Source organism: Camellia sinensis, chromosome 9 (genome assembly GCF_055761805.1).
Source record: "Camellia sinensis isolate YWXY chromosome 9, ASM5576180v1, whole genome shotgun sequence".
NCBI classification, from domain to species: domain Eukaryota; kingdom Viridiplantae; phylum Streptophyta; class Magnoliopsida; order Ericales; family Theaceae; genus Camellia; species Camellia sinensis.
In genome coordinates, this window is record NC_138969.1 from 72,878,158 (window position 1) to 72,897,328 (window position 19,171).

Consider the following 19,171-nt stretch of genomic DNA (forward strand, 5'->3'; position numbering starts at 1 on the left):
CTCCTCCATCTCTCGAAGCAAACGGGCCCAAAAGTAAAGGAATTGGCATAGATGGTGCCAGCTCTCAACAATTTTGTCAATCTGCCAACAGAATAAAGTTCACTGAGAAATGGAAGAGCATAAAATAAATAGGGAGATGAGAAAATTGTTCCACCTAACTGAAAGGGAACAAATACATCAAACAAAATGACATTTCATCATTTTCATGTGAATATAATAATAACCACCAAATCCAAAAGCCCATGTGATGTGCCAAATCTGGCCCTCTGGCATCTCTCTCTGTCCCCCATTTTGGCAGTCCAAAGATGGCATCCCTGGGGGGGGGGGGGGGGGGGGGGAATAAGGCACACAATGGGTAAATTAGCAACACAATGAAAAACAAAATCAAATCATTTGACAAATAAATATGGCAGCACCGCACATCCATGCTGTTTCTTATACGCAATTTTGGCATTTGGGTGTCAATAAAACACAGCATATTCAAGTGTATCACATCAAATTTGACCTGCAAGCTCTCAAAAGTGTTGATGTGGTGCTTCTAATAAACCCATATTAGGGAGTCTTAGAAGGGATAGAAGAGGTTTAACCCAGGAAAAAAAAAAGAAAAAAAACAGAGTTGACTATTTGTGCAGTGGAGATTTTTGGATAACTGCGGAATTGGCAAGCCCAGCCTGCTCTATCGTCTGGGTTGGATCGGTGAGTGGCTTGGGAGGAAATCCGACTGCCTGCAGCTGATAGGCCCTGTTGTCACCAGGCCTAGATGCATCAATGAAAGCACGGATATGGCCTGTTGTATGGTGGTCGTTGAAGTGTGTAATCATGCGGGTCCCAGGGCCGGCACTGAGGCAAGGCAGGCAAGGCTGTCGCCTCGCACCAAGGATCCTCTAGAGTGAAATTTCCCTAAAGTTTCCTAGAGTGCTACATTGTGTGGTTGAGATTTATTGGCAAGTCACATCAGAAAAATTGATGTAACTTGCCAGTAAATCTCAACCACACAATGTAACACTCTAGGAAACTTTAGGAAAAAATCACTCTAGAGGATCCTTGCTCGTCGCCTCGCGCTCCAAAATTCTGTCCAAAAAATAGGACTCTAAAATAAATTTGATGTTAAATTATGTTTAGTTAATTATTTCGGTTTTAAGTTATGTTTCCTCCCTAATCAGCAATTGTCTAAGTGAGGTTTTCTTGTAGGTCCCACCTTATTTCCTCATGTGCCCAAAAAAAAAAAAACACAGTTATGTTTGATTTATTAAAATAAAGTAGAATAAAATAATCATTTCATTATAATATCTATTTTCGCGTTTGACATACTAAAAACAATTACAAACAAAATCATCATGCACCATTGTGAGAGAATAGTAATTTTATAAGAGACTAAGGTGTTGTTTGGCAAGTTGGTTTGTGGCTAAAATAGTCACAAAAGACAAAATAGGCTATTTTAGCTACAACAAACAAAACATCACATCTAATCCATAATCATTACATTCTTCTCTCACAAAAAAGTCAAAAAAGCCAAAAAGTCCTTCCCAAACCAAGCTTTTTAGCTCAGGTTAAAATAGCCAAAAAAATCAAAAAGCTAAAAAACCAACCCACTTCCCAAACGGAGGCTAAGAGATGACCATTCCATTCAATTCAATTTTATTTTAGTAAACGAGACACTACATTATAGTATTATTAGTTTAAAAATAAAAGTTTAAACAAACAATTGAATTGGTGAATTATTTAAAAATAATGAATAATTACTTGCCAAACATATGAATTATTTATAGAATATTGTTTGATTATAAGAGTTATAATTGCTTTTGGTGAAATAATTTTTTTTTAAGTTGAAGTTAATCAAATTTTACAATTTAATTTATTATGTCAAGAAAAGTGAGAATAAATTAATAGTATTAACAATAAAAAATTTAAAATTTATCTCAATAATTATGATTTATGTCAATAATGATGTGTACCATATGCAACAAATTTATAGAAAGTACAAATAAAAAATAAAAATAAATTGAAAATTATTACTATTTTACCAATATATATATTTTAAAATTTGTACGAGAATCGGCCATCTTCTGAGTTCGCCTTAAGCCCGGGTCCCATCAGCCAACCTGAGTTGAATTGGGGTTGAGGGCAAACTTTTTCATCCACAACTAGGCCCATGGACGCGGCTGGAGCAGCACTGAGAGGAGTGTCAACAGTTGGCTCGGGAGCTTCTGGAGTTGTGAGCATGTTATTGATTTGGTAGAGGTCATAACCTCAAGATGGTCAAAGGAAAAGGCCAATGCAAGAACCTCTAACCAACAAACAACTATTAACAAGAAAACCCATACGGAAGTAGCTTCTTGGCATCCATTGGTTAGTTTGCAAACAAATTGGAAAGCATATTATGGGACATCAGCACCATATGATCTTTCGGATATAAGCAATAGAACAAATTTGAAACTTATAATTAAACAGTTAGGATTCAAAATAAGAACACACCGGACAGTTCTCATCTCTCCTTGTAAGATTAACATGAACTGAGGGCCTCCAATCTGCAGGCTTGAGCTCTTTTGGACACTCCAACTTTCTAATGCTCTGCATTGACAAAAAAAAAAAAAAAAAAAAAATCAATAAGTAAAAAACATGGAAAATAATACCACCACAATAGGTTAACCAAGCATTGAGGAAATTAAGGGCCAGTTTGGCAATAGGCTAACTTAGCTGAAAAGTTACTACAAAAAAGTCAACTATTTTCTCTACTTTTCTACTCGTTTTTTCATAAAAAACTAAAAAGCCAATTAAAATAGCTACCTAAAACAACCTCAAAGCACAAAATGATGGACAAACAATCCATCCACAAGTAAATTGGATTCAAAACAAAGTCACAACCAATGGATTAGGTAAATTCACAAGTTTAAAATAATTCTAATGATAGTGCTAAATACAAATATATAAGAAGTGTTTGATCAAAAGTATTGGACACATATCCAAACACTTATCCTAGTGACACAGATATTTGATTTACTTTGAAAAGTCCATATAACATAAGTTGTGATGAGGTTGCTTAAATAGTTTGGTTGCTCATCTTCTCATTTGCTCTTACCTCTAGGAAAGGTGCATTTTCAGGATCATCCAGCCTCCTCAAAGGGTCATTATTTATGGTAAAACCATTTCTCCAAAACACGATGTTGTGAACAATAGCATCAGGCTGCTGAGGAGCAGATGGTACCGTTCCCCCTATGAGTAATCTAGCAGTTCCAACAAAGCTTCTTGAGCTTGAACATGGACGAAGCCTCTCAAGGGGCCCTTCTACAGCACCCAACCGCCTAGCTTGATTGAAAATTGCATCCACGTCATTATCATTCGGGGGATCTTGGACAAGCATACCACTGCAAATATTATGGCCAGGGGTGGAGCTATGCTTTGAACAGTGGTGTCAATTGACACCACTGAACTTCAATTTTTTTGATAGAGTATATGTAAAAAATTATGAATATTTACAAATTAAACCTAGTGGGCCTAAATAAAATAAATTAATTTTTAAACTTTTACAAATTGCCCTCAGTAGGTAAAAACAAAATCAAACTTTATTTAGAAATTTAGGCTTCTAGAAACAAATTCCTCTTGGAGACTGGACATCGACTTTTGGTTCTCTCAATCGACTATTGCTTTGGTTGTCTCTTACTCTCACGTTGCTTCTTCCTTTATTCTCTTCTCTTTAATGTTCCATTCCAGTTGTAGAAACTTATTAATTCGTTCGGGTCTTCGTTCGTTCGGGCCTTCGTTCATCCGTTGCGGTAGTTGTGATTGCCGAGACTTTTGATCTAGTTTAGGCCCTTTGGTTTTTGATTGTGGCACCAAGGTTAGCTTTCTTTTACTCTAGAACCTTCTTTCTCTGTCTCTGTCTCTATCTCTCTCTTCTTTTTTTTTTTTTTTGGTGTGATTCAATTGTGTTGATGGGTTTGTCAATATTTGGGATTATACAGCAACTATGCCTAGGGTTTTTTTGGGGCTTATTGAGTTTTGAGATTTTGGAGCTTATTGATGATTTTGAACAAGCATTCTGTTAACCTCTCTTGCATCCAATTCTAATTTTACTAGTTAACTATATTGATGATTTTGAATTCCATCTACTTTTGTCAATGTGATTTGGGAATATATGAAATTTATAGAGTATTATGTAAATGTTAATGTTGATAGATTGTGTAGAACTAAAAATATGATATATGACATTGATGATACTTTGTTAAATGACCCCGCTAAAGGAAATTCTTGACTACGCCACGGATTATGGAAAACTTTATCAGCCAACCGTAATTAGGGGTGCAACTTGGGCGGGATCAACCCGAGCAACCAGAACCCAGTTTGAATTTTTTTAGTACTTGGACAAGATATTTTCAAATTGGCAAAAATTTAGAAGCTCGAATTAAATTTGGGCGAATTTGGGCAAAGACATCAAACAACCTGAGCAACTCGAAACCCGAATTATACATATATAGATATATAAAAATATTAAATATACATATAAGTTATTAGTCATTACATGATATTAAAGTAATTTAAATTATTAAATCATATAGTGTGGAAAATATCACTTTCTCATTTCTTGAAAATATCAGTGATGCTTGATCACTTATTTGTACAACCTCTCATATACAACAGATATGTATCTAATAACCTAACTAACTAATCTAACTGTTTTATACGTGTGTTAACAGCTTAACAACTAGTAACAGATCTTTTAATAGATTCTCTAACCACCATAGGTGTAGGTAGTAAAGCAGTTGAACAGGGTAAACTTGAACTGATAGAACTCTTCTTCTTGAACTGATTGAGCTGAGGACTAAACTGATGATTGAGCTAAGGATTGAATTGAGTAGGTGCAGGTGCAGGTTCTGAGCTGGAGCTGAGCTGAGTAGGTAATGCTGCAGAGTTAGTATCCTCAACATCCCCTTGCAAACGAATGGGGGAAGAAGGACACAGCATGAGCTTGGCTTTAAGATACAAAAATCGAGAAATAGATAGAGGCTTAGTGAAGATGTCAGCCAGCTGATCAATGGTAGGAATGTACTGAAGAATCAGCTTCTTAGCCAGAAGTTGATCACGCACAAAATGACAATCGACCTCAATGTGTTTAGAGCGTGAATGAAAAACAGGGTTAGAGGCTAAAACAATCGCAGAAACATTATCACACCAAAGTGTTGGAAGCACATGAGAGACAACAGATAAATCTTGAAGAAGCATACCAATCCAAGCTAATTCAGTTGCAGTATGAGCAAGAGACCTGTACTCTGCCTCAGTAGAGGATCTAGAAACGGTTGGTTGCTTTTTAGCTAACCAAGAGACAAGATTACTACCCATAAAAATGCAGTAGCCTGAAGTAGATTTACGATCAATGATATCTCTAGCCCAGTTTGAATCAGAGAATGCATGAACATCAAAGGAACTAGGGGAATAAGATAGACCATGAGTAAGAGTTCCTCTGACAAAACGAAGCAACCTCTTTAAAACAACAAAATGACCAACTGTGGGTGAATGCATATGTTGGCAAGATTGATTTACTGCAAAGGAAATATCAGGTCTAGTAATAGTAAGGTATTGAAGAGCCCTAACTAGACTACGATAAAGAGCAGGATCAGAAAATGAATGATCAGCATTTGGAGGAAGAGTTGGCTTGACAGAGATGGGAGAGGAGCAAGGCTTGCAGTAAGCTAGACCTGATTTCTTGAGAATGTCTTGAGCATATTTGGTTTGAGATAAAACATAGCTTGAAGCAGTGATGGTGATAGAAATACCAAAGAAGTAGGATAGGTCCCCCAGTTTTTTCATGGAAAAAGCTGTGTGCATATGAGAAATAAGGGGCTGAATATGAGAAGAATTATTGCCTGTAAGCAATATATCATCAACATAGACTAAAAGAATAGTAATATTTGTGCCTAATTTCTGAATAAACAAGGAAGAGTCACACTTGCTATTGTAAAATCCTTGAGAGAGCAGATAGGTGGAAAATGTTGAGTACCAGGCTCTGGGGGCCTATTTTAGACCATATAAAGCTTTTTTTAGATGATAGACATAGTGAGGATAAGCTGAATTAACAAACCCAGGTGCTTGGAGCATAAACACCTCTTCTTCTAGTATACCATGCAAGAAAGCATTAGATATATCTAATTGTTTCAAGGGCCAGCCATGATAAAGAGCCAAGCAAATCAAAATTTTGATAGTGAGAAGTTTTTCCACTGGGCTGAAAGTTTCTTGAAAATCAACCCTTTCTTGTTGAAGATAACCCTTGGCAACAAGTCAAGCCTTATGCCTAGCAATAGTACAATATGAATTTCTTTTAACTCGAAATACCCACTTGCAACCAATAGCATTTTTAGCTGGAGGCAAAGAAACCAAAGACCAAGTCTTTTGCTTATGTAAGGCATCAATTTCATTTGTCATTGCTTTATGCCAAATGGAAGAATGAAGAGCCTCTTTATATGAAGGAGGTTCAATATCAGAATAGAGAGGAGCAGAGGTAACAGAAGGCTGTTGAGACTTAGTATGAATCAAACAATGTGAAGAAGACTTGGATCGAGTAACCATGGGATGTACATTAAAGGAAGAAGGAAGATGAGGCAAATTAATGGAAATAGAGAAAATGGGAATGGATACAGGTGCAAGGGAAGAATTGGAAGGTGTAATAGGTGGAGAAGAAATAGGAGAATGAGAATGAGAAAAAATAGCAGTAGCCTGATTGGAAGTAGGACTGCTAGGATTAGGAGCATCAGTAGAAATAGGAGCAGCAGCAGAAATAGAGGGAGAAACAGATGGAGACATGTTAGAAAAATAAGAATGAGATGTAGGAAGATTAAATGAAGACACAGCAGACCAAAAGAAAGACTGAAGCTGAGGTAAAGAAAGAACATAATCAGAGGAAGAAGATGCAGCAAAAGGAAAAACAAATTCATTAAAAATGACATGTCTTGAAAAATACAATTTTCCAGCAGCAATGTCAAAACATCTGTAACCTTTAGCAAAAGGATGATAACCAAGAAATATACAAGGAAGAGATTTAAGATGTAGCTTATGAGAGGAGTATTATGGAAGCCAAGGATAACAAAGACAATCAAACACCTTAAGAAATGAGTAATCAGGAACTTGGTGAAACAAGATCTCAAATGGAGTCTTATGATTTAACTGAGTGGAAGGAAGTCTGTTAATCAAGCGAGTGGCTGTAGCTATGGCCACAAACCAAAATCTGAGAGGCATAGAAGAGTGATGAAGTAAAGAGACAGCAGTCTCTGTGATATGTCTATGCTTTCTCTCAGCTGTGCCATTTTGTGGAGGAGTGTAAGGACAAGAATGTTGATGGACAATACCATGAGTTGAAATAAAATTTTTCATTTTAGTATTACAATACTCAGTACCACCATTAGTTTGAAAATTTTTCAAAACAGTCTCAAATTGTTTCTCAGCATAGGCTTTAAACTCTAAGAATTTATCATACACTTCATTTTTGTAAGTCAATGGATATCACCAAGTGAACTTACTGAATTCATCAACAAAAAGAACATAATACTTGAAAGTAGAGGAAGAATGAAAAGGGCCCCACACATCACTATGAATGAGTGAAAGGGGCTTATTTACAGTGCTATTTGACAAATGAAAAGGAAGCCTATGGCTTTTAGCAACACAACAATCTACACAATCTAGACTATCATATTGAAGAGATTTTAGCTTCAAATGTGGCTTGAGATGATGAGACTTTAAGGATGAAAGATGGCCCAATGATTATGCCACAAAGTAGCAGATTCAGGATTAGCCTTAGTTAGGTAAGCATGAGACTCAAATGAAAATGAAGTAGATGGATGAAATTGGTAAAGACCATAAATGTTAGTTCTCTTGTGAAGAACCTTCTTGGTAACTTTGTCCTGAACCACAAAGTTAGAATCATAAAAAATGATAACACAATGATTATCCTGAGCTAGTTTTTGGACTGAAACCAAATTGGAGGAAATTGAAGGTGAATGTAGAATATTGTTGAGGTAGAAAGAATAGTGAGGAGTAGGTAAAATTCCATTACCAGTATGAGTAATAGGCACTGGACTTCCATCTCCAATAGTAACCTGATTTGGTCCTTGATATGGTTGATAGCATGTGAGATTAGACAAGTCATTAGTGATATGGTCAGTGGCAGCAGAGTCCAAATACCATGGACCTGGAAAAGCAGATGAAGATGTATCATTAGATGAGGCAACAAAAGCTCTAGATGTGAAATTATGTGAATCCTAATTCTAAGGAAAAGACTGGGACTGATAGTAAGAATCCATTCTATGCCAACAATCAAGAGCCAAGTGACCAAAACGTCCACAAATCAGACAAATCAGATTAGACTGAGAATGAGAAGAAAATCTTCCTCTGTCTCTAGGAGAAGTGATGGATCTGCCAGTACCAGTATTATTGCTAGATCTGCCATTGCCTTTATAAAATCTGCTTTCTCTATTATTTCGAAAAGAATTGCGACCTCTAGAATAGCCAAAATTATGGCCTCTGGTTTGAAATAGAGTAGAAGATTGTGTTGAAAAATTTTGCTTGACTGAGGAAAAAGTAACTGTTGGCTTTGACAGCTTCCTAGTCTTTGCATCCATATGAATTGCTTCAGAACACAAGAGAGAAGACAATTCCTCCATAGAAATAGTACCAGATCTAGCTCTAATTGTGGTTTTAAATGCATCAAACTCATCTGGCAGACCATTCAAAGTTAGCAAAACAAGATCCTCATCATCAATAACAACTGATGCAAGAGCCAATTGATTAACAATCTCTTGAATCTTTGAGAGATAAGCCTCCATGGAGTCAGATTTCTTAACAACATAGTTCAATTTATTCTTGAGTTGATGTACATGAGATCGGGAAAGTGAAGTGAACTTCTTATTAAGTGCAGACCATACATCAGCACAGTGATGAAACTGAAGAACAGTCGAATAAATGGAGGAGATAACGTTGCAGTGAGACAACTTAAGAGATGTGCATCGATTAAACTCCATTGAAGAAACTCTGGATTTGCAGATTCAACACCAGAGTTATTATCAACTTTAGATGAAGGACAAGGGATTGTACCATCAACATATCCCAAAAGATTGGTAGCACGAAGCATGTTGGAGATTTGACTCTTCCAAATGATGAAGTTTGTTGAATCTAACTTTACAGTAACAAAAGAAGAAATATTCGAAATGAGAAGAGTTAAATTTGATGGAATGGAAGATGAAAGAGATGAAGGAGTAGCCATTGTTATCTTGCTCATTAGAGCTTAGTAAGCTCTGATACCATGTGGAAAATATCACTTTCTCATTTCTTGAAAATATCAGTGATGCTTGATCACTTATTTATACAACCTCTCATATACAACATATATGTATCTAATAACCTAACTAACTAATCTAACTGTTTTACATGTGTGTTAACAACTAGTAACAGATCTTCTAACAGATTCTCTAACCACCATAGGTGTAGGTAGTAAAGCAGTTGAACAGGGTAAACTTGAATTGATAGAACTCTTCTTGTTGAACTGATTGAGCTGAGGACTAAACTGATGATTGAGTTGAGGACTGAACTGAGTAGGTGCAGGTGCAGGTTCTGAGCTGGAGCTGAGCTGAGTAGGTAATGCTGCAGAGTTAGTATCCTCAACAAAATATATATTATATATACAAATAACATAAAATCTTACTTTTTTCATTTTCACTCATAAATTGTAAAAACTACTATAGCGGCATATCTCTTGCATTATATAAATTATTTTTTTTGATAGTATTAATGATTTTCTATAATAAAAAAAATATAAATAGAATCAAATTTTAATAATGAAAAAAAAAACTGAAATTTATTTACAGTTCGGACAATTCGAGTAATTTGGGCAATTCAAGTTTAACTCGGGTCGGGCTTGGGCAGGCAACCTCAGATTACAATTGGGCTTAGACGGGCCTGGGCAGGTCTCAGCATAACTTGGGTTGGGCTAGGACAACCTCTCAACCCGATCGAACCTGCCCAAGTTGCACTCCTAACCGTAATGCTATAAACCCTGTTTGGTATAGTTTCTTACAAGTTAAAAACTAATAATTAGAAAGCAGAAGTTAAAAGCACCATTTCCACCACTTCCCAATAATTAGTTTTTTTCAATTTCTTTAAGCTATTTTTGTCCTATAAATTGTAAGTAGAAATTACACCAAGTAAAAGTTGCACTAAACACTCAACATAAATTTCCAAAAAAAATTTAAAATTTATAATATAAGCAGCCCTATAAGCTACACCAAATAGGACAGAGTAAATAACATAAATTTTCAGATTGGTATCTTATTTAGAGATCTTATTATGCTATCAAAAGATATTGTGAAAAGAAAAATGATGTACAAGTCGAAAACCAATCCGAAGCCCACATATGTTTCCATATGATTAGCCCAAGAAACTTGTCCTCACATGAAGAAGTAACAATCATAGCCGACTGTGTATGTCGGTGTCAGTCAGTGAGTCAGGGTGAGAAGCAGCACTCCTGTGAAAATGACTAAGGATGAATTAAAAAAATGAATAAAATTATGAATACATAAAAATAATTTCATAAGCCTGGTGTATAATCATTCATTTTACACTTTGTGAAAATAAGCAAACAAATGGGTCAATAAATACTACAATGCCATCCGCAAAAGAATGACTAAAAATGATATTACAGTAAGCTTACAACATTCCTCTAAATCAGTTATTCAAATTTCTAAAGTTGTAAACAAGCAGGTGGTACACAAAGAACAAAATATCAGGACAAACTACATGACAGCCAAGGGCAACCTTGACATGACCAACTGAACCAATATGAGAAAAATAAACAACAGTAAGGTGCTATTCTTGTCACCCTAAAATTTTGGAAGACATCTTTGAGAAAAAATAAAATAAAAAATCCTGTATGTGTGGCTTGTCTTAATACCATTCTCAATGTCTTAATTCACAGGTTTTAAAAATCCTTCAAACTCTCCTACCAAAGAATTTATTGCCTCCAATTATTTTGGTGAATAAAGAAATAAGCAACATCAAATTCATGTGCACATAATACATATAGGAATGTAAGTATTACTGTATATTCTAATCTTATATGAAAAAAGAAGAAATTGTTGAATAGGATATTCAACAATTTTTGGTTTTCATAAAGTCTTTTGACACTTGTAGAGGCATACAAAGATCTTTTGTTTTCTTGGTCTTATTTGTTCTTGGGTAGTTTTCCCTTACTCCTGTATAAATAATTTTTTCTTACTACTTACAGAACCAGGGAGGATATTCTCAAAATAAACAAAATTTAAAAAAAAAAAAAGCTTTAAAAGACTAGGGAACAATTCATGCTACTGCAGTGTCAGTTGCCTTACATCTTAGTCGCATCATATTTATAAACTTGAGTACCATTTTATGCAATTGTTAATTTATTATTTTGAATTCAAATTTTAAAATTTTCTAATGTTTTGTTCATGGAACAAATACTTCTATAATCTTTTGAGCCAAATTTTCCCTTACTACATTTGGGCTATGTTTAAAAAGGGCAACCCAACATACGAGGTCAGGGCCAGCTCTAACTTTTTGCGGGCCTAAGGCGAACTCAGAAGATGGAGTTCCGGTTCTCATACATATTTTAAAATATATATATTGGTAAAATAGTAACAATCTTCAATTTAATTTTATTTTTTGCTTGTACCTTCTATAAATTTGTTGCATATGGTACACATAATTATTGACATAAATCATAATTATTGGGATAAATTTTGAATTTTTTTTATTGTTAACACTATTAGTTTATTCACACTTTTCTTGACATAATAAATTAAATTGTAAAATTTGATTAACTTCAACTTAATTTTTTTTTTATTTCTCCAGAAGCAATTGTAACTCGTATAGTCAAACAATATTCTATAAATAATTCATTTAGTTGGCAAGTAACTATCCATTATTTTTAAATAATTCACCAATTCAATTGTTTGTTTAAACTTTCATTTTTAAACTAATAATACTATAATGTAGTGTTTGGTTCACTGAAATAAAATTGAATTGAATAGAATGGTCACCTCTTAGTCTCTTTATAAAATTACTATTCTCTCACAATGGTGCATGATGATTTTGTTTGTAATCTTTTTTAGTAAATCAAACGTGAAAATAAACATTATGATGTAATAATTATTTTATTCTACTTTTTTTTAATAAATCAAACATAACTTAAGACCGAAATAATTAACCAAATATAACTTAACATCAAAATTATTTCGAGGTCCTATTTTTTAAATAGAATTTTAGGGCCCAAGGTCTTGGGAAGGAGAAATTGATAGGGTTCGTCATATTTGTTATGATTTGTTGCAAGAATATTAGAACCGAATCGGTATGGAGATCAATGTTGTGGTGAATCTTCTATCCATCCAGAAATTGTTACAAAGACCTTTTCAGAGTATGATTTGTTTATTAATAGAAAGAGAAGTAAAAAAATGAACAATGTAAGATCAGAGTTTGACCATTATCTAAAAGATGATGTTTTGCCAAGAACTTTAGGTTTTGATGTTTTGAATTGGTAGAAAGCCAATGAACCAAAGTATCTGACCTTGCAGGCAATAGCTAGGGATATTTTAGCTATTCATGTATCCATCGTTGCTTCAAAGTTAGCATTTAGCACTAGTCAAAAGGTTGGTGAGTCCACATCATAGTCGACTTTATCCAAACAAATTAGAAGCATTAATGTGTGCACAAAGAGTATAGAAGATTCCATCTTAGGCATAAGCGGCACATAGAGTGTAGAAGATTCCATCTTGCCATTGAATCGAGTCGTTGATGCAGTCCCACCAGTTCGAAGACAGACCTCTAAAATCTATCAACGACAACTTCAATGACATTCTCGACTTCATATGATGATGATAATGAGGGAAAGAAACCAGTGGCCTCACCACTCTTTGTGAAGGAAGAGGAGTGGTAGAAGAGAGCTGTTTCGTGGCTGGTGGAGCGGCAGTGAGAGAGGAGAGGAGAGGAGCAACGGAGAGGGAGAGGGACGGTGAAGAGAGATAGAGGCACTGGTTTGTTTAGGGTTTGGTTTGGAAACAATATATATATATGGTCATTTTATACAATTCGCAACTAAATATTTTGGTTGCCAATTAATTTTATAAATTCCTCCAAAATTTGAAATGTCTCCCTCCAAATGTTTTAGTTCTTTGGCGACTAAAATATTTTTTAGTCGCTGAAAATAAATTTTTGGCAACCAAGCTTTTGGTCGCCAAAGATAAAAAGTAAATTTTTGTTCTTCATTCGGCGACTAAATAATTTTAATAGCCAAAACTAACTATACAACGACTAAAGTCGATGAAAATAAATTTTTGGCAACCAAGCTTTTGGTTGCAAAAGATAAAAAGTAAATTTTTGTTCTTCATTCGGTGACTAAATAATTCTAGTAGCCAAAACTAACTATACAACGACTAAAAATTTATTCAGTCGCCAATTGTGTCATTTTTAGTGACGAAATTTTTTTTAGTCGCCAATAATCGATATACCCCGACTAAAAAAATTAGTGCCTAAATATTGTACTTTTGCTGACTAATATAATTTTTGGTCACCAATTCCATAACTTTTGGCGACTAAATTTTTTTTAGTCGCTAAATTTAATCGCTAAAAGTGTAATTTGTTGTAGTGGAAGCACGACTCATTTCTTTTATGGGCCCACCTTCCATTACTAAGGGAAGAATGTAATTGATAGGGATTGAGAGACCCTGGTAAAGTTGGGCTCAAGAAGCCCTACAGCTAGGCTACTGTACCAAATTGCTTTTTTGAGTTTAGTATTTTTATAGGAGTACTTATGGGGTGGTCCTATTGATTATACTTATTTATCTATAAGTTTTGTTTCTTTTTTTTTTTTGATTTACACACTACAATCTCTCTTAATACACACCATCACTTTATTTATTTATTTATCAAATTTGTGTCTCTTAATCAAATTACCATTTTAGACATCCTTCTAAACCTTATTTTCTCAATATAATCTCCTAGCACACCACCCATTTTCACCATCGCGAACATCCCTACCCCTCACCTCAACCATTTACTTTCCTCCACTTCACACACACACACACAAAGAGAGAGAGGAAGAAAACCCTAAGGGTTTTTAGAACTGGGCAAAGAAGAAAAGAAAGGATGATGGGTCGTGGGGTCAGGAGGGGCAGTAGAGGAACGATGTGGCTGGGAGAGGGGCTGGCAAGTGTTGGTTGCGGCGGAAGAGGAATGGATGTTGTGGTGGAGGCAGCAATCGGAAGAGAGGGAATGACGACTGGTAGTCGGCGATGTAATGGCTATGGTTAGGTTTGTTGGAGAAGAGGGAGGCGACATGGAGTAAGAGGCTGGAGGTGGCAGCCAGGGGTGATGGTTTGGGTTAGGATATTGAATGAGAGTTGAGGAGTTGAAGAAGAAAAGGGTAATTTAGGATTTTTTTGAAAATTGATGGTGTGACTGAGAAGAAATCAAAGAATTAAAAATGTGTGTGGTGTGTATTGAGAAAATGGTGTGCACTGAGAGGTTTGGTGGTGTGTAAATAGTATCACCCTTTTTTGTTTCATTACTTCTATATTCCCAAAATGTCCTTCCACCATCTTATTTATCCTTATTTTTAGCAATGTTCCTCCACTAACGATACTCTCTTTAACATTCGGTGACCACCTCCAACCGTCATCACCAATCACAGGAGATCACCTCTGACGATAATTTTCTGGCAATTCTCTGGCCATTTTTATCTAGCAAAACATAATTCCATCTTTGTAATAATTAATTTCTTTTATAACAGTACTACATTCATACAATTTTTCTCTCCCACAATCCTCTAAATGAAGTGGCAAGATAGAATGCATATAAAGAGAGTTTTGAGAGAACATTGGAGTGTGAGTCAACTTTTCAAAATTTTATTTATCACATCATTTGGGGGGGATTTGGAGGAGAGAAACTATGTGGATGAATAATTTTTTTTTAATAGTCCAACAATACAACAAGCCCAACAACCACAACTGGAATTAGTTTAGTGTTCTTTTTTTATTTTATGTTTTTTTTTTCACTCATATCAGTGGATTGCTTATTTTTACTTTAGTTTTTGCAATCAATAGGCATGAACTGACTATTTTTCTTTATTCATTTTGTATGTGATATGCCATCCCATTGTTTGATAAAATATCCAATTCAAATATAAAACTCATTTGACTAAATAAGACTTCATTGGATTTATGATTTGTATTGATAAATTGCAGATGCAAATTGGACCACCTATAGTCTAAAAATATGAGAAATTAAATGAAATTGGAAATACTTGCAAAAGAGTAATTAAAATATTTTAAATTTAGATATAGGGAAAATTATAATTTTCACTTAATACACAAAAACAAACCTACATACTTACACACAAGATAAGTGATAAATGGAGAAGGGGGTACTGATGTACAACAGTTATTGTTGTGCCCCTTGTAGGAGATTGTCCCTAGTGTTTTTCGATGATCTAAACCATTCATATTGTAGGATTCGTCGAGTAGATCATTCATGCAAAATATCAAGTTGATTGGATATTTGTAGCCCTATAATCAAAGCACATTTGTTTGTATAAAAATTAATGGTTAACATAACTTTCATGAATTTTTAAAATCAATTAGGACCTAATCATGAGGTTATGAATATTAGATTAATTTGATTTTTTACTTGAATAATATCCTTGACGAATTCTACAATATAAACGGCTCAGGTCACCAAGAAAACACTTAGAAAGACCTCCCACAAGGGGCAGCGGTAACTGTTGACTGCTGTGCCTTAAGGCACAACAGTACCTCCTTCCCCGTGATAAATTTATCATTCATAAATTTGTTCATTTTTTATGTGTTGTGCCTTCCCATTATTTGATAAAATACTCACACTTACACTTACAAACCCATATTCTAATAAATCTATCATTCATAAATTATTGAGTGATAAATTTATTATTGAATTAAGTGATAAATTTATTAGAACAATTCCACAAGTTTTACAAATGCAGGTCTTCACCAACACACTATGTAGAGAGAGTCTTGATCTCACTGGAGACCATGCATAATAGCAGATCCGAAGATAGTAGATTGGCATTGCAAATACCTAGATCAAAAGCCATTGGTGAAGTTTAACATTGAAAACAATAGATCGGTGATATAGGAAGATAGTAGCAGCGGTGATATCGAAGATGGTAGATTGGTGAATAATTGTGGCAGCGATGGTGATATTAAAGATGGTAGATTCGATAATAGTGACATGGTGATAAAAATGGTGTGAGCAGAGCGACGATGACGGCAACAACAATGGCAAAGGAGAAGGATGATTGTGGTGTGAGCTGAATGGCGCTAACAACATTGGAAGGGGACAATGGTGTGTTGTCAAGAGAAATAGTGGAAAGAAAGAAAGACGAGATAGACAGAGAGCATAAAACGTTATTTTTAGGGCAACACAAACATAGGCAAAAACTAGATAAAAAAATACAAGAAGCAAGGGTTAAAAAAAAAGGAAATACAACATATGGGATAAGGTTGATTGGTACTTTCAAATATGAGAAGGCCTTATCCGTAGTTAAGTCTAACAAATGGGACCGGTTGATAACTAACCCTTTTTATTAAGGGTATGAGAAAACCGATGGAACCAAATTAACCGTTCCAGATACAATTTGAACTAACCAGAATATTATATCTGAATACATTTATATTTTAATTTTCTTTAGCATTAGAAGAGAGTAACTAATAATAAATGTTTTGGTTATCATTTTTCTTTATTTATTTTCATGTGAGATTCTACAAGTTTTTGTAGAACTCTTTAAAACTTTATACGAATCCCTTATCTCTACTGAACCGACAATCTATTTTGGTTTTTTAACTAAAAAAATCGAATATTCAATTTGATACTAAATATTCCTTCAACTCTAACTGAACAAAACCTTAGAGCATTTCCAATATTTCACTAAATTCTTCAACAAATTTAAATTTGATAAAAATTATGGTAAAAATGAGGTCCAATCTTTTCATCACACTTGTATCAAATCAAAGAAGAAGCAAAATTTTCATCAAATCTATACGATGAGGAAATATCCGTCGCTCTCCGTACTCCTTGTGTCCAAGCTCTGCGTAACGTCGCTTAACCTGCAAATAGAAAGACGGTGAGCTACCCGGCAGTGTGCTGCTGGAAAAACCCTTCGACGATCAAGTTAGCACACACACAGAGAGGGAGACAAAGGGGTAGGTAGCTCAAAAAATTAGATGTTCCAGACCTGTGCAAGGATATGCAGCACCGTTTATATAGTTTCTGCGCACTCCTTTTTGCCTGTTCTCTTTCTGACACGTAGATATGTCCCCTAATAAGGTTTCTCCACATGTAGGCGCACATACCGCCAAACACCAAATGACCAAACCACCAAACGGTGTTGACGCATACAGACAGCAGAATATTCTTCTCGCTCTCCCATCGCACCGCATAGCATTGGCCGTCGAACTGTGTTCAGCGCGGCGCCACATCTTCACTGTAATACCGCACTACCAGTCTGGCCTCCTCGGTCAATCCTGGAAGTGGGCTTAGCCGAGCTACCCAATCTCGACCGAGCTTTTGCTCAGTAGACCTGACATGAGGATAAAGTCCATCCGACTCAGTGGAGTGCATATCGTCACCCGGATAGTAGCTTGAAGTTGTCTTAACCTGACCAGACTAGTCCCTCGGTCTATTGCATAACCAACGTTCAACCGAGCAAAGACCAAGATTCTGGCAAAGACTAGCTCGGCTTGTTATTAGGCCATTAATTTCCCTCCCAATTACCCTTTAATTCCGTCCGTGCTAGTGTGACCGGGATTACCTTCTTTGGCTGAGCTCATCCATCTGCTCGGTCATCCACCTCAAATCAGTTCACTATCTTCGACCATGCTAACTTTCATACTCAGTCTTATGACCTGCTCAGTCAATGCTTCAACTTTTCAGCCTGTCTTTTCAAGATTGACACCGGTCTCATCGCAGAAACGTGTCCTTTGTCCATTGGCCTCGTACAACCAACCTAGCTTTCCCATGCCGTCTCCTTGGATTCAAATTTTTGGCGCCTCTTCTCATTCCATATACATCGTTCTCATACCAACTGTTCATTTCGATTGTTCACCATATTTTCCATAGACGATCCAGAGTGAAAACACACCCAAGCCTTGCCCCTTGCATTTTTTACCCATTCTCGAGCATTTTCCTGATAAAGTTGGTCTTGCTGTTGCCACAGTGAAACGTTTCACCGATCGAAGCTTCGATTCGCGCATCAACCCGTAAGTTTTCTCCTTCATTTCTGTGGACACGCCCGAACGCCCCGGGAGAATCCTGTTTCATTCATTTGGGCTTACCACAGTTCGGACTCAAATGTCACGGTTCTGAATCTAATCTCACAATGTGCAATGTGAGACCGATAAATCACCAAAGAGTCTAAATCTGGCAAATCGTTTTGGAAAACTGATTTTTAATAAAGAAGTGCCAAACATGGACTGCTTTGCCAGATACAGAGTCGCCACCTAAATATTTTATTTTAGGAGAATTTAGGAAACCCTGACTTGTGCCTAAGGTCACGTGTCCGTCATCACTAAAGCTGCCTCGGCTTGGGAACTTGGGTATGATTGGGGAAGGTCATTTAATGAGCACCCCCGCTCGCCCAATCAAAGATCGGCCTGTACTAAGCATGATATCTTGTTTTTGAAAACACATGTGCTTTTATTCTGATTAATTAGCTAGTCTTACTGTGTGATGCGCACAGCAAACAAGTATAGACTAGATTGCCTAATTTGGAACAAAGCATCGCACATCCGTTTGTTTGGAAAATGGTTTGAAGTTTGCTACTCGCAAGTAGGCTAAAATACGAATTTCAATGAATTGTTCCAATTCAAGTAATCCAACCTTCACCCACAAGCATTCAGGCAGTTAATCAACTAAGTAGTTAGCCTCATGGCAAGCATGCTAACATGGCAACATTAACACACATGTAGTATTCTAAAGTGTAAACACTCACAGTGTACTCTGAGCCAAAACAAAGAACTAGTTAGAAATCATGCATGATCCTAGTTCATGTTAAGATGGCTAATGCAACACATGCGAGAATGCAACTAAAATAGGCTCGGCTATTCTAGTCATGTCATGTGAAATGCGACTT

General features: G+C 35.8%; 1 pseudogene; it reads right to left on the minus strand.

The window, feature by feature from the left end:
- Positions 1-620: 620 nt before the first annotated feature.
- LOC114281271 (plant UBX domain-containing protein 4-like) lies at positions 621-3,765 on the minus strand (annotated as a pseudogene).
- Between the last annotated feature and the right edge of the window lie 15,406 nt (positions 3,766-19,171).